An 18,962-nucleotide genomic window follows, 5' to 3' on the forward strand; every position below is an offset into this window, starting at 1 on the left:
CATTTTTAAAGACATTGAACAACAATGGGCCCAGGACAGAACTCTGCGGCACCCCACTTGTCACTTTTTTCTAGGATGATGAGGAACCATTAATGAGTACACTTTGGGTTCGGTTAGTCAACCAGCTACAAATCTACCTAACAGTTACCTCGTTCAATCAATATTTTACCAGCTTCCTTGCGAGAATATCATGGGGGACTTTGTCAAAAGCTTTACTGAAATCAAGACAGACTATGTCCACAACATTTCCCTGATCCACCAAGTTTGTAATTCAATCAAAAACGTAATCAGATTGGTCTGGCATGACTTATTTTTGAGAAACCCATGCTGGGTCTTAGTAATCACAGCACCCTTTTCTAAATGCTCACAGACCGACTGTTGAATTATCTGTTCTAGGACTTTCCCTGGTATCAATGTCAAGCTCACTGGTTGGTAGTTACCTGGGACTTCTCCACCCTCTCCTTTTGAAGATGGGGACAACATTTGCCCACCTCCAGTCTGTAGGGACCTCACCTGTTCTCCAAGAATTCTCAAAGATAATAGACAAAGGCTCTGAAATTACATCCTCAAGCTCCTTTAGTACCCTTGGATGCAGCTCATCAAGCCCTGGAGATTTGAAAATGTAAAACTATTTTATCACAGTCACAGTGAAGCAGTTGTGCTTGGATTTTCAAACACAAACATTACCCAGGGGAACAGGGTAGTAGCTGCTATGTGTGGCATGAGAAACTGTTGCTATGACAAATTGAAGTCTGATGATGCTGGAGCCTCTTCTGGTCAAACATGCTTTGTGAACATTGAGATTCCCAAACTTCTACTCTTTCTGATCAGGTAGGTAGCATAGACCAGAGAGCTGCTTTTTGTGTTTTTTTTCAGATTTCTTATGTGTTTCTGTGGCACAAAACACAGTAGAACATAAGCAAATTAAAGAAATAGGTAAAGTAGGGGTGGGGACTCTCTGGCCTGTGGGCCAGCAGGCTTCCAGACGGTGCTTTTGCCTGCCTATAAATGTGTCCCTGCCTTGTGACAACGCCTCCTGCTTTCCTGGTTGGAGGGTGGATATATGTGTCTATGTGTGCTTTAATTTGGTCAAGGAAGGACTCTCCACTTCACAACTGATATGCATTCTCCTCATAATATTTGAGTTTCTACTAGCCATGCTTTTCATTAGGGCAAAGTGTTGTACAAATGAAGATCAAATTATACACAGAGCCATGGGAATTATGGGCATCTATAAAAACTGTAAATAACAGCTGCGGGGCCTTCTGATAGCCACTGGTGTAGATGAGAGTGGGTATTTCTCCCACACCAGTCTCCCGACGAAAACCCTTCTCTTCCCAGGCACTCTATGGAACAGGAGAAAGGCTCTGATTGGCTCCAGTGCTGGTTCTTCTCAGATAAATATCCATAGGCCTGTACCCTTATTAATTGGCTTCTTGCACTGTAAAGCTTTATTGTCAATAAAATCTTACATTGGATTCCAAAGGTAATACAAAGTTCATACAGTTTCTATGCCTATATATCCTTAGCGCTATCTAATTCCGCAAGCTGCAGTCTTTTACAGACTGAAAACCTGTAATTCTGAAGAATTCTATAACCACGGACTTTAATAATTTACCCATGGATACTTGAGGTACAGTATCTGATCTCAGTTTTGAGGTTGAGCTGAATTTTGAGACACAGAAACCAACATCTTAGGCATTACTTAATGTAGGGTTGCCCAAGCCTGAACCCAAGCTGTCCATGTGCACACACATTTTTTCCAATTCTCCCCCCAAAACCCCCTGGACATTTGCTTACAATTGTAAAACCCCCCCTGATTGGACATGTATCTCCCTTAAAAGAGGACACGTCTGGATTTCCCAGACGTATGGCAACCCTACTTATTGAGAGTGGAATCAAGTGGTATGTATGAATGAGAAATCAGAGGTGCCAGCAACAGACCATTTTATATCACCATATATGCAATGCTTTCCAAAGGAGTCCTTTCACATAGTTGTCAAGCGCAAAGTTATCAAGTGATGTACACTGCCACACATGGGAAAACCAGCCTCTTATAAATGTGAAGTTCATGCCTGAAACTTATACCACTGTGAAACCACTGTCTGTATACATCTATTTATACTTTCGTTTACAGTAACTCCTCTGGCTTTATCTTCTGGACTTTCTGCTGCCATTATTATTCTATAATACATGCACTTGGAAAAATATATGTAGTACATATACGTAGGTGTAGAAATGCAAGTACCATTTTGAGGCTAATTTGGGCTCAAAGTTGCATGATTGCAGGTGGCAGCGGCTGGATGTGTAATTACGGTAATTGCACACATCCCTCAAAGTTTAGTCCCCCTGTCTTGAATAATGGGCACTTGCCATTTGTTTTATTGTAGGTTTGCTGTAGCAAATCTATAGTTAGATATTCGAAAGCCTTTTATGCTCTCTAAAATGTCTGTAGTTAGAGGTGTAAGACAGCATTTTCAACTGAAACAAGCGGAGTTAGTTTAGTAAGTTTTGAACAATGTGTTGAATACCTTTAGGAAAGGGAAGGTGGGTCTTGTTCCTTTGAAGACAGTCCCGCATTCTGAAGAGAGGTTTGTGTATATCAGCATCAAATTGGATGGAATGAAGAAGATATCGAATTAGGAAGAGATTGAAGGGAAGCTCTGCTACACTTGTGGAAGTCATTGTGCATGTGCAGTTATTTAGCCGGTTTCAACCCGGGATATTTAAACCCTTTCTTTTGTGAGTGTCTCCCATCTAAATCCTTTTCCAGCTGCTATAAGCTCGGTGGGTGAGGGAGAGATAGACAGCTATAGCATCTTACCATTCATCTGTAATGAGTTATTATTAACATACCTTACGACAGAAAAAGGGCATGACATAATATAAAGAGAAAATGATATAATTTTAGCTGCTGTGAGGATGAAAGAGGCTGAGTTATCCCAAAGACTCAGAGCTTGGGACATCTAGCCACCCCCTCATAATACCCCTGGCAATAGCAAATTTCTCTTCTAATTTCACATTGGCATTTACTAGTGGTTGTTGGTGCCACTAAAACTGGTAGGGCAGAAGTCAGGGAGAACAACCATAGGTGGAACCCAGAGCTAATGACTGGCTTTTATAATTTTTTACTTGTCATTTTTTCCTCCATGCTGGTCCTTTTCGCTTTTCAAATAGTAAGAGCATTTTCAGTGAGTTGGAGGCCTGTGTCAATCAAATTCTCTTGTCAATGAGACAGTACAAAGTTTAGTTCTAAATCCTTTGCTCCCTACAGTTGATCATCTGAATGCACTTGTGTGCACTCAATAAAGCCTTGTTTTGTGTCATTTCATTTATAAACCATGAAGAGAGAGAAGAATATACTGAATCCAAAGAAATCTCCCTTTCTTATTCAAGGCATCAAAATTATTCTTCCATCAAAACACAACAATTGTTATGAATGATATCATAATACTGTGAACTGCTTAAGAGCTTCCACTTTAAAACTGTAATGGGCCATGCAGACAGAAGGGGGGAAAAGGCTAAAAGCATAAATTGAAGATAATCAATGTGAATAGACCTCACCCATTGTGCAGCTTGAATAGGATAAGCACACATTATCTGGCATAATTGGTTCATGTGATTTTCTAATTGAAGAGAAGAAGTAATTAGAGCCTAATTGAAGCAAAGTAACACAATGTCTGTCAGCATTTCTTCTTCTACCACACATTATATTATTACCTGTCATCTTTCACATTGGGTGGACCAAAAAAATAAAAATAAAATAATTTCCCCCTCCCCACAGCCAACCCCTCCCCAACTGCCACAGTGAATAAGACTTTGGATTTTTAATAGCCTGTGGAAAGATGCAGATAAAAGAAATGAAAGCAAATAAGACTGGGATTAATTATATGAAAACACTGAACTTAGAAGTGCAACCACATTTTCCAGAACCCAGAAGGATGTTGTTTTTTTCTTTTAAGTTTAGGTCACTTAGAATGCAGTCAGGATCTCGGCTCACCCAGAAGTTGGGGAAATCTCTTCTGAGGAGGATCCCTTGGAGAAACCTGCACTAGGCTAAAGGTAGCCTGATTTAGCTAGTAACCCCATCGGGAGATTCCCCAGATCTAGCTCCTCAGTTCTCCCCTGTCACATCCCCTACCCCTATAGCCTGAGAAGCAAAGGTGGTGGTAGTCTGGGTGGCAAGACAAAAGTCACAGGATTCAGTTGCTGAGCGAGGAAGGGCCTACTCAGGAGGAGGGAGCAGATCAACCTGCAAGCCAACATCCAGCTGCAAGCAATGATGCAGCAGAGGACCAGGTTCCACACTCTCCTATGGACATTTGCTGGATTAACAGCTCCCTTCAAAGCTTATTCATATGCCAGCTCTGACTACATTGGTCACTCCGGTCCAGTCTCCATGCTCAGTGTTTGTCACAGATAGCTGTAGTTCTAGGCATACTTACTTTAAGCATTACAATATTCACTTGCTTCAGAACCATAGCTGTCAACTTTCCCCTTTTCTTGCAAGGAATCCTATTCGGAATAAGGGAATTTCCCTTTAAAAAAGGGAAACGTTGACAGCTATGTTCAGAACTTCTCCCCCTCCCATTTTAGTGGTTAAACATGCATGTATAGTCCTGCTAATCACAGGGCAAATCGTGGTAGTGGCTTAGAAAATGGCAAGAGAAAGTATGACATTAAAAAAAATAAAGCAGTGTATGTGTGTGTGTGTGTGTGTGTGTGTGTGAGAGAGAGAGAGAGAGAGAGAGGCAGGCAGGCAAGCAGACAACATACCCAATTAACTTTTCAGTAAAAATAGGTTTGATTTGAGATAGAGTGAGTGCTTAACCTCAGTAATCCCTAAGAAGTTTTCAGCACCAAGGCTTGATCCTATAACACGCATGATAAACAGAACTCCCTTTGGGTACATGCACTGATGACACCCATCTCTCTCTCGCTTCCCTTGCCCCATTCCATCTGAATGTGTTGTGTCAGTGTTAAACTAGTGCCTGGAGTCTGGATGATGCTCAGTAATCTGAGGGTGAATCCCAGCAAGATGAAGACACTGTTGATTGGTAGTTCCCATGTCTAAAAAGTGGGGAGATGGTCTAGGGTTGCATTTCCTTTGAAGAGGCAGATGGGTATCTTTGGGGATCCCTCAATATCACTATAGATCTCAAAAGTAGCTATAATGGCCAGGAGAGCCTTTTTCCAACTTTAGCTCATTCACTAGCTATCATAGGTGTCAACTCTCTGGGGCCCTGGGTGCTTGAGCACCCACAAAATTCCCCATGAAGGGGCTGGGCACCCACAAATTTCAGTGCCAGTGCCATGCACGCTGCATGGCACCCATGGTCCTGGGCACCCACAGTCGCTGGGCTAAGTTGGCATTCCTGCTAGCTATGGCAGTTACCTGATGGGGATGGCCTCACAACAGTATTAACCTTACATCTGGACTATTGAAATGCACTTAGTGTGAACCTATCCTGGAAGATGGTTTGGAAACTGCAGCTAGTACAGACCCTCTAACAGTGAACTTGGGTGATGCCTATAAGGGCAAACCAAAGCCACCTAAAAATGTGGAAGTAACATTTTTTGCATAGTTATGAGCCCCATGGTGTACAATATATACATTAAATAGCAACACCAGCTGTGAGTTTCTTAGATCTGTGAACTTCTGGGGTGTCAACAAAGCACTGGAGACAAAAAGATTAAGAAAATAGGAGGAATCCATCTCATTGTCTGGAGAGGGAACCTCCAGATTTTCAGTGAATGCCAGAGACATTTTTTTTATTGGTATTTATGTCTTTTTTTTATTGGTGGGTGGTGGGTGGGAAGCTCCTGCCCAGTCACAGGTATGCTAAAATGCTTTATTTCTTTTTTCCTCACTTCCATTCTGGGGAAGGGGGAAAGTGGGTTTAAAGGAACCAGAACCTGGCAAGATAGATGACCTTTACATGCATTACATGTGTGAGGGTAGCATCATGTCATTCTTGGGGAGCAGGGCCATCAAGCACACTGCTGGCCCTGCCTCTGAACAGCTTGTGTCTGGACTTCTACACAACTGGCGTCTAGCATGCATATATGCTGTAGTATGTTGTTACAGGGCTTGCCTCTTCTAAGTCATGGTACATATAACCTTTACTGAAAAAGAAAGCTTTCAAACTATCACAAAGGATCCCTTCTCATCTGTTTTCCACCTCCCCATTCACCGGACCTTTCTAGAAGTTAGAATGGCTATATACGAAGTCTGCTTCTAGCATAGCATCCACTTCACCATAGTGGCACCAAAGACAATAATGACCACATATGTCTGCTTGCTACACATACTTCCATTTGCAATTAATCATCTCATCAAGTCTTGTCTGAACCCTAGTTATTCCTGATATGAAATGTGACTCTTCACAGTCCTCCTGATTAAACCCTAATGATACAGATAATAATTCACAAGTGAATATCAATTCTCCCATCAGAATACGTTATCCTCTGAACTGGGACAATGAAACTAATATTCCAACAAGGTTGCTATACCTGGAAGAACTCCTGTACTCCTGTATGTACTCCAAGAATGTAGCTTGTGCTGATAGGTAGCTCATTCAGAAATACTAACATGTTGGAAATAATTGCATTTAGCTCACTTCAATACATTACAAAGTCACTGAGCATGTTGTATGTTCAAGACATTAAATTGGTATCATGTGTTACCTATTAGCAAGTTTATGTTCAGACTACAACCACAGTTTGTTTTCAGCTTAGACATTTTACTCCGTAATTTGGACTCTGTAATATTGGACTCTGTAATTTGGACTTGACATTAGATTTGATGTATTTTAAGAATAAAAATGTAAATCATGAAAAGATATAAGGAAAGGGGAATATGTGGATAAACAGGGCACAGAAGGGGTATTCAACTTTCCAGAGTCCAGTGCTCTTGAACACTCATTCCCCATCTTCAGGATGAATGCATTCAGAGAAAGGAGGAGGATGGGGGCAGACACCACATTTAGAATTGGTTAACACCCAGGAAATATATTTCAGCTGTAATACCAAAAAGGAGTGAAGAAACTGGAACAGCTGCTACATCCACCAAAAGAACGTGTTAATGAACCATTTATGGGAGCAATTGAGCATAAGGAAAGAATGAAGCTTTTGTCTAAAGCCAAGAGGGGGGCAAACGATTAAGATGAATTCCATCTGTTCAATTAATAATGGCACACTGTCGGTGATCACACAATGACAAACTCTTGTCATTGGATACAGTAGGATTGGAGGTGCAGAGGGCCAATTTAACCATTGTGAAAAAGCACAACTGACAAGGCTTACCCCAGAGTTAGGGTATTGTGGCTCTAGAAAGCAAATTTTGGGATATTAACAGGGTTTTCTTTTCCTGCTGATGAAGATTGTTCTGTGTAGGTAGTACCTTTTTGTAGATTATTAAAGGGTTTCCACATTTTTAAAAAAGCCTACCAGATACTTCCATTAGCACTAAATCTGATCCAGGTCCCATTTTATGACACAACGGATGGGGCATCAACCTGCTTCAATTTGTTGTTGTTGTTGCTTAGTCGTTTAGTCATGTCCGACTCTTCGTGACCCCATGGACCAGAGCACGCCAGGCACTCCTGTCTTCCACTGTCTCCCGCAGTTTGGTCAAACTCATGTTGGTAGCTTCGAGAACACTGTCCAACCATCTCGTCCTCTGTCGTCCCCTTCTCCTTGTGCCCTCCATCTTTCCGAACATCAGGGTCTTTTCCAGGGAGTCTTCTCTTCTCATGAGGTGGCCAAAGTATTGGAGCCTCAGCTTCATGATCGGTCCTTCCAGTGAGCAGTGATATATATATATATTTAAATCTTCATAAAATTTGTCAGCATTTTTGGTGTGAATATCTCCCAATAAGCACATTTTTGCCAACAGGTTTAACTTACATACACATTTTTGCTAGCATATCCCCCTAATATAATATGTCTGTGGCATATATTGGTTTCTTGGAGAACTGCATAGCAATATTAAGAGAAATGTGAATCTTCAAGGGGAACTGTGTTTTGGTTTGCATATGGAAATGTGAATTAGGTAATTTCTTATTAAAATGTAAACAAAATTGAATTTTTCCCTGATCCCTTGTTGCAACCAGAAGTTTTATGTGCAACCAAAAGCAGAATGAGACTGCAGATAAGTTGAATGAATTCCCTGCATCTGCCTTCACAGTGGAAGTTAAAGGGCGAATTCCAGTGCCTGAACTAATATTTTCAGGAAGGGAGTCTGAGGAACTGAGGCAAAGAGGGGAGACAAGAGATAAAGTTCTACGCCAAATAGACAAAATAAAAACTGGCCGATCACCTGGTCTAGATGGCATCCTCTCCAAGAACTACCATGTGAAATGGCAGAGCTAACATCAAGAGGCATCTTGTCCCTAAGATCAGCATCCATAGGGACTGGATTGTGGCTAATGTAGCATGAATTTTATGATGATCCAGGGGGAATCCTGGACCTGGTAAAACTGGTGGAAAGTACTGATAAAGATAAAATAAGCAAACATATGGAAGAACAAGCCTTGTAGAAGCATAACCAGCATAGCTTCTGCAAGGGTAAGTCTTGTCTCCCAAATCTATTAGGGTTCTCTGAGAGAGATAACAAGCATATAGATAGAGGCAATCCGGTTGACATGGTGTACGTGGACTTTCAAAAAGAATGGACTATATGGAACTGGCGGAAATGACTGGTAGAATCCGTGACCAGGGAGAAGAGTCGGTGGAGGAAGATTGGAAGAAATTCAAAGACTATTTGCTGAAACATTGTAAAATTAAAGAATGTTAGAGTGATGTTGGATTGAAAATAAGTGGCTTCCAGCTGTACAGGATTTAAAGTTATGGATAGATTAAGATTAAGGATTAGGATTAAAAAAGTTTAAGGAAATGGAAATTTGGTTTTTAAAAGGTAAAATTTTAATATTATATTATATTAAGAGTAAAGATTGGGATTAAAAAAGAGGGAAATAAATTGCTGGACAAACAATTTGAACTGGAATACAAAAGAGGGAGGTACGAGGAGGTCCAGAAAATAAGTAAATTTAAAAATGGAGATGAAAAGGTGATATTGTTTTTAATTGTTCTATTTTCTTTTTTGTCTTTGTGTTTTTTGTTCCTTTTTTTTCTTTTGGATTATGTATTGTGTATTTTTGAATTGTGTATTTCTTTTTTATGTTTTATGTTTAATCTTTTATTGAAACTTTAAAAAATATCTTTTTAAAAAAAACAAAAAACAAAAAGCTTTCAATAAAGCAAGTAACCTTAGCAGTCGTGGAATAAGAGGCACTATCCTCTATACTTAAATTATGGAATTTGTTCACCAAAGAAGCAGTGATGGCCACCAACCTGGAGGATAAGACTTTCAGTAGCTACATATCCCTGATGGATATGTTCTAGTTCCACAGTCAGTGGCATTATGCTTCTGAATACCAGTTGCTGGAAATGGCAGGAGGGGAGAGTGGCATTATGCTCAGATTCTGCCTGTGGGCTTCCCATAGGCATCTGGTTGGCTATGGGAGAACAGGATATTGAACTAGATGGACTGAACTGGCTGGATCCAGCAGACTATCCTTTGTTCTTGTTGCATTTCTCTCTCTCTCCACCTCCCATGAGAGAGTTTTTTCAGACAGGAGTCTTTGCCAACCTTACCTGAAGATGGCAGGGCCCTTCCTCCAGCTCTAGTCTATTGCATGAGAAATGTTTTCTTTGAATCCCAAGGTTTCAGGCATGACGAAAGCAGCATCATGAAGAGAGCTCATTTTTTTGTATGGCTCTTTTGGGATTTGCAAGAGACGTTTCACAGCACTGATTACAGTGAATACATGGGTTCCTCTCACACACCTGCTCTTCAGCATAACATCCAATGGTGAAGCGTATCTTTCTCCCACAAAGTGAGATGAACGAGCTCAATATGTGGATAGAGCTCACAGATCTCACTTTTGGTGCGGAATGAGCAAGTTCCCTTTTAAACATTACACTGGAAGTGTGAAAAGTAGATGAATGAGCCATTCACACATCTGCCCCTACCATTTATCCTACCGTGTACCAACATATTATTAAAGGGACCACTCTCCTCACAAGGTGTGGATCTAGTAATCCTTAAAAGAAGCTTACATTCTACACTCTAGAAAATTTAACTGCTAGTCACAGATTTGTGGAAACTCATTGTGGTTATTCATTGGGGACGGACTTTGTCCATATATTATTTTATTATATTTATGTCTTGAATTTCTTCCATCATGGAACCCAAGGTGGTGTATTGTTTTGTTTGTAATTATGTTACATATATTTGTGTGTGTGCATGTTTTAAAAAAATATTAACAATATGAACATAACAAATTATCAAAACAAATCATCTTCATTATTTCCCCCTTTTTTCCCTCCCACCTCCACAACACACCCTCCCTCCCTCCCTCCCTCCCCCCAAGTCTTCCCTCAGCTCCTCTCTCTGATTTCTCAACTCATATTGTTCTCTGCATATTGTAAAATTGTATACATCCTTATATTGTCTATTCACTATATTAACCCTCAATAAATTTGTGTATGTTTATTCAAAACCTGCCAAGGAGTCCAGTTCATTTTGTTGTCTTTTTAAATAATTTGTGAAAAGTTCCCATTCTTCTTTAAAGTCACAGTTGTCCTTATCTCGCAATTTGCATGTCACTTTTGCCAGTTCTGCATAGTTCATCAATTTCTCTTGCCACTGTTCTTTTGTCGGGGTTTCCTCATTCTTCCATCCTTGTGCTATCAAGACTCTTGCTGATATTTGTGTTTTTTATACTGTAAACAGCCCTGTGATCCTTGGATGAAGGGCACTATATAAATAGAAAATAATAGAAAATAAAATTTGCATGCTTCTAGGCTCTGGGATTTCTTCATAGAAATCCCAGAGCCCTTTGCACAATAAAACATTAAAATACAACAGACAGACACCTGATGAACAAACACAATTAAAATCCACATACAATGCAACTATAATCAACATGCAAAATCACAGTGGCAGATAGAAACAAATCAAACAACCGTACAGCCACAAAAAACAATACTAACTATTGTGCAAAACAGTCTGACAGCATTCAGAAGGCCAGGGAGAACATGAATGCTTTCAACTGGCATTGGAATTGAACTCTTGTAGCTGCCTATCATCCTTCCAGAGGCAAGAGGTCAACACGTAGGGTCAGGGCTTTTTCTCAGCTGAAGCTCATTGGAGCACCTCTCAGGAGGGCGCCATTGCCATTCTAAGAGAACAAGGGAGAAGTTCATGGTGAGCAGTTGGCGCCTCTTTTTCTAGAAAAATAGCACTGGATAGGGTGGTAGTACAGAGAAAAGCCAATTTCTCAGTTCTAGCCCTTTAGGCCTCACCCAATAGCAGAGTCAACCTCTAGTTGTCATTTGTATGTTTGATTAGATCGCTGACTGTTTTAGAGGCACAAGGTCTCCATTTTGCTTCATAGTGAAATGAATGGTTAACTTTTATTAGCAAACGATGAGTATGGTGGGGCAGAGCCACTCTCCTGACACCATCTGCTACCGCTAGCAAGTCACAGTGGCTGCATTCACACGGCAGTTTAGTCCGTTTCCATGTTGTTTCCCCAGTGATTAATTTCCATGTTATATTTGAGATTTCACATGATGTCAAAACCACTTGTAGAAATATAGTAGGCCATAGTGCAGCCATAAAGAAGGCTGATCGCCGAAGAATTGATGCTTTTGAATTATGGTGCTGGAGGAGACTCTTGAGAGTCCCATGGACTGCAAGAAGATCAAATGTATCCATTCTTAAGGAAATCAGCCCTGAGTGCTCACTGGAAGGACAGATCGTGAAGCTGAGGCTCCAATACTTTGGCCACCTCATGAGAAGAGAAGACTCCCTGGAAAAGACCCTGATGTTGGGAAAGATGGAGGGCACAAGGTGAAGGGGGTGACAGAGGACGAGATGGTTGGATAGTGTTCTCAAAGTGACAAACATGAGTCTGACCAAACTGCGGGAGGCAGTGGAAGACAGGAGTGCCTGGTGTCCATGGGGTCACGAAGAGTCAGACACGACTAAACGACTAAACAAGTGCAAGTTTAGCACTCATTTCAGTGTTTTTGGCAAACTGTTTTCTTCTCTCCTGGAATCCAGGGTGTGGCATTCAGAAAACTATGCAGCATTTTCCTGTTTTTGGAAATGGTTTGTAGTCATGCCGGCACCACAGAGAAGTTATTAGAGCACTTAACTTTTAGACATGTAGTCATCAAGCCTTCTCCGATACATAACTAGCATCAGAAATGCCGATTGAGTCGTACTGGAAATGCTACTTTAGCACAGCTTCATGGAAAAGTCTACACATCACTGAGAAGATTGAGGCACTGTTGTACTTCTACATTTCTACTTAATACAAATGCAAGTACACTTTTAATTACATCTAGAATATTACCACAAGGATAAGAATATTACCACAATACAATAATGGTACAATTGTGGTTCCAGTCTTCTATAAGTTCATTCACCACCATCAGCATTGTGGACTGGAGACAGTTGACGGGTGAACATGAGCCTTTGGGAGGGGGGACACCACCTCCTTTCATAGATGCTATACTCTTAGCCCTGTTAATCACAGCATCAATCTAAACCAATGCTCTACTTGCCCCTCTGCAATGCATATGGCCATAATGTTTGCATTCACTTAAAAAGCAATAATGGTATTTCCCTCATTGATGTCATCACCGTTGTTAACATCCACATCAGTCCATCACAAAGGACATCAAGCTGCCTATTAGCATTTGCCCTTGTTAAATATGTTCAATAGCCATACAAGCAATATAGATATTCAATAGATTTTGCATTGCAAATAGAGAGGAAGTTGTGAAAAGATGGGGAGGGTCAGAGTGAGCAAACGTACTCTGAGAATAAACAGCAAATGGATGAGAGCTATGAAACTTTAGGAATAAAAGAATAAGAGATTGACAGAAGTATACCAAGAATAGAAAACTTACAGTCCTGAGTACCTTTTGTTTAAGGACATTCTGACTTCACAGACGTGGAGATACTTATTACTGGATTAACTTCCAGCGTCAATATTCATACACTTGTTAAGCCCATCAGCCCCAATTATCTTATTAGAGAAGATAAAATGTATGGTATTTTTATTATTTTCACTTGTTTTATTTCCTTATTTTGTACATTTTATGACTCCTTGTCATGGTGATTGATGGTTAATAAATGTAAACTGCATATTGATATTTCTTGACTTTATTTACGTTCCTGGATTTGGGGTCTATGACAACTTTAAAAGCTCATCAAGGGGTTAATGAACTCAGAATTTTGGGAAACCTCTGGGCTAGATTGTTCTGTGGGGCTTGAGATCTTGTGTGGATAATCTTGCTTATTGGCAGAGAATTGGAAAGTAAATGGAATGGCTGTACATCTCAGATGAACAGAGCATCTTCTGTGGGGCTCAGCCCTCAGGTGATCACATTCCATGCCCCCAGGCCCTGCCTACAATCTGGAAATATATATATGAAAATTTTGCAACCCTATTTGAATGAATATCACACGGGGCAACATTTGAGCATTTTAGGATGCCTCTCTCCTAAAACACACATTTTTGTATGCAGTTTTCCCCAGTGCACCCATTTTTCTCTAATAAAATGCCTTTTTATGAACACTTTCCCCAGGTAAACACATTGCTTTGCATAGATATAGAAGAGTGAATTTCAAAGGATATATTTTGAATCTATCCTTCTTGGATAGCTGCTTTATTTCACACATTGTTTTTGAAAGTACAAATTAGCTAGGTTCACATTAAAATGCAGAAGGAATCACAGCTAGAATGTGTCTTTCCCCTTTGACGTTTTGATCTGACCAACCAAGACTGTTCTTTCATTTTCAGACTTGTTGCAGCCTCTCCTTTTCCTTGATTTCCTATATATTGGAGTGAGCAAATCTCAAAAGGCCAGATCCCCAGCTGCTGCAACTATTGATGTATAATGACAGTACTGCCGCTTAGGTGCCAAAGGCAACTGAACCCCTGGGAAATACAACAGCAGTGAGGCTGTTTTATATATAATCCTCAAACATTTCTTCCATCTTCTGCTGACAAAGAGCAGGCCCTTGACAAGTTAACTCCCAATCTTTGCTCCACCCAAGGCTTTAGCAGTCTTCAGCTACTTACCAGTGAGGTATCAGACTGGGAGACGCCCAGTCATGTTGCCCCATGGCAGGGCCTTCATGGTGGTGGTTCTCCATTTATGGAATGCCCTCCCTGGCAAGAGAGTGCATCTGTTTCCCTCATTATTATCTTTGAGAAAGAACTTTAAAACATTTGTGTTCACCCAGGCATGTGATAGCTGAAAGATTCTGTTCCTGGCAATGTTGAGGTTATTAACTATGAGCAAATTAACTGTGAGGGTACAAGTTTTACACGTTTTTAGATGTTTTTAGTGCTTTAAAGGTTTTTCTTTTACAGGTTTTAAATTATTTTTTGTTTTAAAAATATTTTTATTTTACTTTTAATAGCATTGTTCAGGTATTGTAACACTGAAACTTTAGATGTGGATTTGTTAGGAATGTGCTTTAATATAAATATAACTATCTCCATCCATTACTTTTCTTCTCACTTGAGCAAGTCATTTCCTTGCACAAAGCAGCAGCCAATATGCTAATGACACCCGGAATCATGTCTCCTTTTTTTTTTTTTTTTTAATTCCCACTCTGGGAAAACAAGATTTTAAATTTTATTTCTTGATTTCATTTTTAAACCACGCCTCATCAAGCAAGTGATCCTAGTACAGGATACATCAAGTACAAAGTCAAACTAACAATACAATCATGCCTCCTTTTCATCAAATTCCAGTGCTAGTTTAAAGCCCTAAATGACCTCGGACCAGGTTGTTTGAAGGACTGACCAGTTATTGCATATATACCACATATATTTTCTTGATTATGAATATCTTAATCTGAGATCCTTCTCTGGGTGCCTCTGCCAATTCATATTAGGAGGGTGGATACTAGGCCCTTATTTGGGAGGGAATGCCCCTGTTGTGGTCTTTTCAGTTTCAGTGCATTTAGTTCTGGACATAAATCATGTCCTCCCTAAAAGAGGGCACATGTTGCGGTGAGACCTGGAGACTGACTCCCTATGTTGTGGGTGGGTTGATTGGTTAGCCGATTGTTAGGTCTCTCGATGTTGGGTTCAATCTGGCCAATGGGGCACAGTTTTAAAGGATCGAGGGACCTATATATACCCATGCACATGACCCAGAGCTTTCTCTTTCGGCTCATGCATTTGGAACACCCGCCCACCTCTCCCTACTTTTAGGGTTTTATGCTATTGACCTTGCTATGCCGTCGTGTGTCGCCTGTTGTTGAGACAGGGGCATGGCAGGAAATCCTCACAACTTGTAAGGTTGCGGATAGGCACTGGTTCAGGTGATAGGGATGGTGGAGCGGTCTCGCCATCCCTATGTGAAGGGTATTCCGTTAGAGGAATCCAGGGACTCAACTGGTTTGGTCAACCCCCGAGAGGGGGTTGTGCCCTGCCTGAGTCCAGGGGGGCATCTGGGTGGTGAACATAGTCTGTTCCCGGCTTTTCGCCTTCCCAGGTGTTCACCCTTGGGCTGACTTATGCTGGTGCCCTGGGTCAGCGCTGCCTGTAAGGGTGCAGGGCGCTAGTCGAACCAGAGCCTATGCAACCACTCACCTTCTGTAACTAATAATAATAATAATAATAATAATAATAATAATAATAATTCATTATTTGTACCTTTGTACCCCGCCCATCTGGTTGGGTTTCCCCCTCCACCCTGGGCGGCTTACAATAAAGATTAAAAATACATTAAAATGTCACACATTAAAAAACTTCCCTAACCAAGACTAAAATTTGAGTCATGTGTGGATTTATTTTGGGGGGGGGGGAGGTCTCTGGGTCTGAAATGGCTTTCTCTTTGCTAGTTTTTATATTAATTGTATGCAGGTCTTTGTTTATGTTGATGCTGGCACTGGCTCAAGCTGGGTTTTTTGTTGTTATATTATATCATTTGGAAACCTGAATGGGAGGGGGAAAGGTCTGGAGTCTATTAGCCACTTGCCATCACAGACCCCCTCAATTTACTATATACCATCCATACAAACATTAATGCTGCACGGACAACACTTGCACAATGTCTCTGCATAGTATTGATACATATATGGAGAAAGAGTGGTAATTCTACTTTTAAGAATTAGTAGGAAAGCATTGCCTCAGCAGCACAAGGAATCCATGTGTGCATCCTCTGGGCATCTCTTATTTGCTTATACTAATTCATTTTGCTAGAGCTGATGTTTGGAGTTGCTTCATTTCTACATCATTGCCACACATCTGCACAAAATGTGAACTTGATAGGACTGAACAAAATTGGCTTTTATAAATTTGTGGACAATGTAGACTTGGCTACCAAATTATATAAAAAGAAATTGCTTTTTCTTCTTCTTAAAATGCTCCTTTTTAGGCAAATGGAATGGACAAAACTTGAGTTATTTTCAGAACCAAAAGGTAGGTTACAAAGTTATGAAGTCTATCCACAGGGAAAGAGGAAGCATGGAGCAAGCATCTCCCGCTGCAGCCAAATTAGGTTAACTGATGCTAAGCAAGAGCTTCCTTAAGTGAGTGAACTTTCCTCTTGCAGCTCAGTCTAGAAGATACAACTGTGCCTGGCATATTATAGCATAAATTTATGCCAGTGCCTGCTTGTTAATCTTTGCAGAGGAGGAAAATCAATAAAATACATAACGAAAGATCAAATCGTTGTTGTTTATGTTCCCTGATAAATTTTCACCTAATTTTCTTGTATCTTGTAAAAATTACTGACAAGGACATTATTGTGGAAGAATAATCTTGAAAGAAGTCAAAGGGTCGGCTTGTTTTTATTTCTAAAGCCTGGCTCCTTTGTGATTTGAAAGAAAACTTAATCGCTTGCATGTACTCTGTGTTGATGGAGGTCATGCTTAGACTCGATTCTACAATTATTCTTAAAACTATACGTTTACTATTGTGATGCCTGGGGGGGGGGGGGGGGACAATGTGGGAATGTCACACAGACAGTGACCATGGCAGACCATGAAGCTAGTTTTATAGAAATAGACTTTTGTGCTAAGTGTTGCCATTTATATCTAGCCACACACTGGTTTGCTCTAAGAGGAGGCAGGAGGATGGGGTTCATTCTGTATACAGTGGTACCTCGGGTTACAGACACTTCAGGTTATAGACTCCGCTAACACAGAAATAGTACCTCGGGTTAAGAACTGTGCTTCAGGATGAGAACAGAAATTGTGCGGCGGCAGCGGGAGGCCCCATTAGCTATAGTGGTACTTCAGGTTAAGAACAGTTTCAGGTTAAGAACAGACTTCCGGAACGAATTAAGTTCTTTTTTTTTTAAAAAAAAGATATTTATTAAAATTTCAAAGAATACAAGAATTACGCAAAAACAAAAAGTAAAAATACAAGAAAATACAAAATACAAAATACAAAAAAAAGTAAGAGACACTTAAAAAGAAAAAAAAGAAAAAGAAAAATGGATCAATCTTTCCATAACTTATATTCATATCCTTATTTCCCTGACCTCCTCATACCTCCCTTTTTTGTATTCCAGTTCAATTAGTTAAGTCAGCAATTTCTTTCCCTCTTTGTTTTCTCATGATTCTTTAACTTAATATACTATAACTTTAAATTTTCATCTGTTATCAGTCCTTTTTTACCTACACCATTATAACATTACTGCTTAAACCACCTAGCTTCATTCCAACATCATTCTAACATTCATTAATTTTACAATATTTCTGTAAATAGTCTTTAAATTTCTTCCAATCTTCTTCCACCGACTCTTCTCCCTGGTCTCGGATTCTGCCAGTCACGGAACGAATTAAGTTCTTAACCCAAGGTACCACTGTACAACTGGAGATGAAATATTATAAACACATACAGGGAAGTAAATCTCTTAGAATGCAATGAAGCTTACTTCTGAGTAGACATGCATAGGATTGCATTGTAAGATAAAGAAAAGACTATGGATAACTCTACTTACCTTACTATATTAAGATGCTGTAAACAGCTTTCAGAAGTGTCTTTAATTGCATAAGGAGTTTTACACAAATATGGTGCCGTGGTCAAATGTATTAAACATTACTTTCAGTGCAATCCTATACACATTTACTCAGAAGTAACTCCCACTGTGTTCATTGGGGTTTACGCTTAGGTAAGGATGGGGAAAAATTGATTTAATTTTCATTGAAAAGTGAGCCTTATTTACACTTTTCAAAACAATGCAAGAAACAAAATATTGCCATCCTTTGAACAAGCACTATATTAGGAAAATATAAATATTAGGTAGGGGGAAATATGTTTGTAAAAATGAGTGTATTAGCCAAAATTGCATACAAACATATTTAGTGGGGGAAATGTTCACTGAAATGCTAGTGAATTTTCATGAGGACTTTAAAAAAAGCAAAGTGATGTGAAAATGTGAAGAACTGAAGAGTGGAAACAGAGAGAAATCGAAATTGACCGTCATCACCCCTATCCCTAAGCCAGTGCACATAGATTTTAAGCAAACTTTGGCAGATAAACACATTCATGGATCCATCCAAGGAGTATAAATCTTAAAGTGTTCCATGCAATGAGCATCAGGCGACAAAAAGAAAAGAATAGTAATTTCTTTAGTTCCAAAAGGAGCCCCTGACCCACCGAATCCTACAATGGTAAACTAGAATAGATGTCAGATACAGTAGATGAAGAGTTCACTGCTCAAAAGGCTTTGGAATTTATATTGTATGTACCAACAATTTTGGTTTGAACCCAAAGTATTGCCTACTATTTATGGCATCTATCAAACTTTGCTTGCCCTCTGTCTCCATTATTCCCCTTGTTTCTGTTTCTCCATTTGGTTTCAGTTCTGTCTGCTTGTTTAAAAATATTTGGATCTGCACTCAACTTTGT

Source organism: Podarcis pityusensis (genome assembly GCF_964106645.2).
Source record: "Podarcis pityusensis genome assembly, chromosome: 1".
Classification (NCBI taxonomy): Eukaryota; Metazoa; Chordata; class Lepidosauria; order Squamata; family Lacertidae; genus Podarcis; species Podarcis pityusensis.